The sequence below is a fragment of the Octodon degus genome, unplaced genomic scaffold (assembly GCF_000260255.1).
Source record: "Octodon degus isolate 3935 unplaced genomic scaffold, OctDeg1.0 scaffold00141, whole genome shotgun sequence".
NCBI lineage: Eukaryota > Metazoa > Chordata > Mammalia > Rodentia > Octodontidae > Octodon > Octodon degus.
The window spans coordinates 3,565,153-3,569,557 of NW_004524717.1; positions in this window are offsets into that span (position 1 = coordinate 3,565,153).

Sequence of the window (4,405 nt, forward strand, 5' to 3'; positions counted from 1 at the left end):
TCCTTCCTTCCTTCTCTCCTTTCTTCTCTCCTTCCTTCCTTCTCTCCTTTCTTCTCTCCTTCCCTTTCCTTTCTTCCTTCCTTTCCCTTTCCTTCATGTCCCTTCCCTTTCTTTTTTCCTCTTTTCCTCCATATTTTCTCCTTCATTTTCTTCTGTCTTCTCTGCTTACTCAGTGCTCCCCAGCCAGCAGCAGTATCCCTTGGGAGTTTATGATAAATGCAATACATTGTTCAAGGAGGGAAGGTTCTGCAGCCTGTGTGTTAACAAGCAAATTCTCTCTCACTGTTCAGTTGTGGCTTTGCATGGATGTCGCTTACTCAACAGGACAGGCCAGTCAGGTGAGAACATCAGCTTTCTTAAAGTATCTCCTTTGGTATATTGATTCACATCTTCCCCCAATGTATTTGACTTGGAGAACAAAACGAAAGCTACATGAAAGACTATTGAACTACTCAGGTGGGTTGTTGGTTCTTTGGGATTAAAGTGCAAGGGAGAGCATTTCTGATATCTGATTATTGATCTGAGAGGTGGGGGAGCAATTTCAACCCACTGTGTAAACCCAGCTTTCTTTGCCTAAGCAACAGAACACCTGTTCTCTTTTAAATAGGCTGCAATTGTCCAAGTAAAGACAGACTTTCTTTGCACGTAGTCCTCATCCAATGCAAGGGGAAAATTATCATTAGCTTGAACCTTTTGAAGAAAAGAAATATTAGATTCAAATGCAATTTTTCTATGAAAAGATTTTTTTTTTCAAAAAATGCACTTCCTTCCAATAACCACAGATAGATAAGTGGTGACAGAAAGTTTAAAATGAGCATGTCACTTTAATTATATAGAGCACAGGTTCGATGCAATTGTATTTCAAATCTTACTTTTCACCTTGATATTGTAATCTGAAGGTACTGTCATAGCACAGGAGGAGGGCTTTCCTGGCCCAGGCAGTGAGACCCCAGGGATATGTGAGGCTTCCTGCTACAGACAGAAGCCTGTGCCTATGCTTGGAGCCTTGAGGGAGACAAAGAGCTAAGGCAGGAGCAGAGGACAGGCTCAGGCCAAGGAGTCTCCATGGCTGCTCTGCCTTGTGCACGTGGCTGTTTATCCACCCTGTCCTCTCCCTGACTCCTACCCTCCTCACCCCATGTGCCTTTGTCCTCCCCGCTGTGAGCAGCAACATATTCTCTACCCTACTTCAAATGTCAGATCAGAGAAGCATCCTGCCACCTCCCAGCAGGCTCCATCCAATCCTCCAGCTTTCTCATCCTGCTCTGGTCCCTCCTTCTGGTTCCCAGAAGGTTGCAGTGTCTGTAAATTTCTGCAAAGTCCATCTGTAGCGAGGAGGTGGAAATATCTGTGCTGCTTAGGTTGGGGGTGGACCCCTCGCTGTGTAGAGTCAGCCAACCCAGCAGAAAGGCCTGGTCTAGTGCAGCCACTAACAGAGCTTCTCTTGCCTATTCTTGACCAACTCTCTACCCTTTTGATTGGTACATAAAGAAATATGAGCTAAATAAAAATAATATTTTCAAGTGGAGAACAATGCATTGTTCATTGGTGTTGCTGACTGTTTTTAACAATAATCCCTCCTTCGAGGAGTTAAAGTATGTCACAATGCATGGGCAAGAGAAAATATTTTAGAAATACCCCTTGCTCTTCTATAAGAGAGACTGGTAGACTTGTTCTTAGACATGATACTGAGGCTTGAACCCTATGATCTTATATGTGACTTTCGCTTATGGAGTGTTTTTGTGGTCTGCTGCCAATTGAATTCTGACCCTGGCATATATTCTTAGTTGGAGTAAACTTCTCATAGAAGAGTGCACTTGGACACCTTAACAGCAAATGGAATCATTATATTTTCAAATTATTTATCTCAACTATTTTGGGCCTGTGAATTAATGAGCATTTGTTTAATAAGTATCTCAGTGTGAGATGAATTTTGGTTTAAGGCTTGCTTTTACTATGATTTGGTAGAGAGAGGTATGGAATAGTTAGTTCTCAATCACTGAAATTTTTCAGGACTTCAATTAGCTCAGCAGAAAGCCCAAGTCTGTATATGGTCTAATTGTAATTATTTGCTGGAAGTCTGGTTGTTTCTTGTCAATTGTCAGCTTCAAGAGGCAAAGGACCTCTGACTAATAGAACTGTAGGGCCAAAGTTCATTCTGGAAAGGATGGATGGCACAAAGATTAGGCTTTCCCAAGGAGCTACAGGAAGATAGCCCAGGAGCAAGCCAAAGAAAATAAAAACAGACAGAGGGGGAATAAGTATGAGAATACTGTTGCCAAAAGTATCAGTCAGCTTCTCATCACTGGGACTACCAGACATGTACAACTTCAAGAAGAAGAGGTTTAACTTGGCTCACAGTCTCAGAGGCATCAGTCCATGGGCAGGGGTCTGGAAGGTAGGAACATCATGCGGGAGAGTGTGGGAAAGCACAGCTGCTCACCTCGCGACAGCTGGAAAACCGCAAAAGGGAACAGCAGCAGAGAGAAAGGGCTGAGGGACCACAGATAGTCCCTATTGCCACACCTCTGTGAGCTTCACAGGCACATCCAAAGTGTGTTTTACTGACCAGGAGGCAGCCTCCAAGCCAAGCAAGTTGACAATAAGGTTTAACTATCACACCAGAAAGTATTATTTTATAGAAGAGAATGAATGGAGAGGAGTAGCAGAGCAAGGCTGTTTATATACTCCCTTCTGGTCTTGGTGCTATTTTTAGTTCAAGTCTTTATTTTCTGTGCTCTTTGCTTCCATGATAATTGGAGATTATGGGCTATAATGCATCAGGGTGCCATAATTTTCAATATTTGTATTTTATTTCTAATACCTTTAATTTATTAAATTTGTTCTAAAATCATCATTTACCTTGATTTTCTTATGCTTGTGGAGGGGGTTTTGCAAAATAATGCATGTACAAAAGGAAAATAATTTAAGTGCAAAAATATACTCCAAGTACAGATGTGCACTAGTTATCCATTCAGTGGGACCAAGAGGTGCCCAGGACCCCTGCCTTCTGGGGCTATCGTCTTTGTCCATCAACAGAAAAGCCCATGCAATAGACAAAAGCCCTTCACATTTGACTACTGATTAGTCCAGGCTGGGTGCTTTGGCTGATTTTTTGAGCCCAAAGAGGGGCTGAAGATCATGGTCAGTGATGCTATAGATTCTGCCCCACAACTGCTCTGTATGATGGGAAGTAAGAGGTCACCAGTGGCTGCAGAGCACGCGAGAAGTGGTCTATGTGAGCTGAGATGTTCTCTGAACATAAATGCATACTGAATTCCAAAGATTTGGCAGAACAAGTGAAAGTAAAGTGTCTCCCTTATAATGTTTATATTTATCATGGATTAAAATAATATTAGTTTGGAAATAATGAGTCATACTCTGTTTAAATTAAGTTCACCTGTTTCTTTTTACTTTTGAAGGGTAGATATGAAGAAATCTTCAGTTGCGTATGAGGTTTGCCTTGTGGTTATCCTGTTTCTCTCATGGCATGATGCTTTACAAGATTCTAATGCAGTGGTAGTGGTTAGCTGGGGCATACCTGTGATTTGTGATTCTTCACTGGCACCTGTGTTGAATGAGCCTCCCTTCTACTCCATTTCTTTTATTTATTTGTAATATACATATATCACATTCATCATAGAGAATTTGATGCTGTACAAGGTATATCTTGCTTCTTTTTTTCCCATTCACCTCATCTCCTAACTACTTTTCCTTATTTATTAAACCTTTGTTTCCATTTTTCCTTCCATTCTGTGTTCTTGTTTCTTCTTTCCTTTTCCCCTCCCCCTCCCTTGTTCCCCTTATCATTTAAATATTTTCTTCTTATTTCCCAAAATCTGTGACACACTTTGGTCCTTAATTATACTTTTGGTTTCTCACACCAGAGAAACAAAGTGGCATTTAAGCATGTATGTCTGATTTATTTCACTTAAGAGTATGGTCTCCAGGTGCATCCATTTACCCAGAAATGTTTCAAGCCTATCCTTCTTTATGGCACAGTTGTACTCTATTGTATTAAAATACACATTTTTTTGTAGGATGGGGTCTAAAGGATCTTGCTACATAGATCAGACTCATAGTTATTCTTCTGTTTTCAGCATCCCAAGTGCTGGGATTACAGGTGTGTGCAATACTATGCCCAGTCTTAAGATACACATCTTTATGCATTCACTAGTTGATGGGCATTTGGACTATTTATAAGATTTAATTATTACAATTCTTCTTCTATAAACATAGGCCTACATATATTGCTGTGCAATGATGTTTTCAATTTTTTCAGGAAGATACCAAGAAGGGGAATAGCTGGGTCAAATGGAACCTCTAGTTCTGTTTTTCATAGTGGTTACAGACTGCTTTCTGTGTGCAAAATATCTATTAGTCCCAAGGCCAGAAATACTCTCTT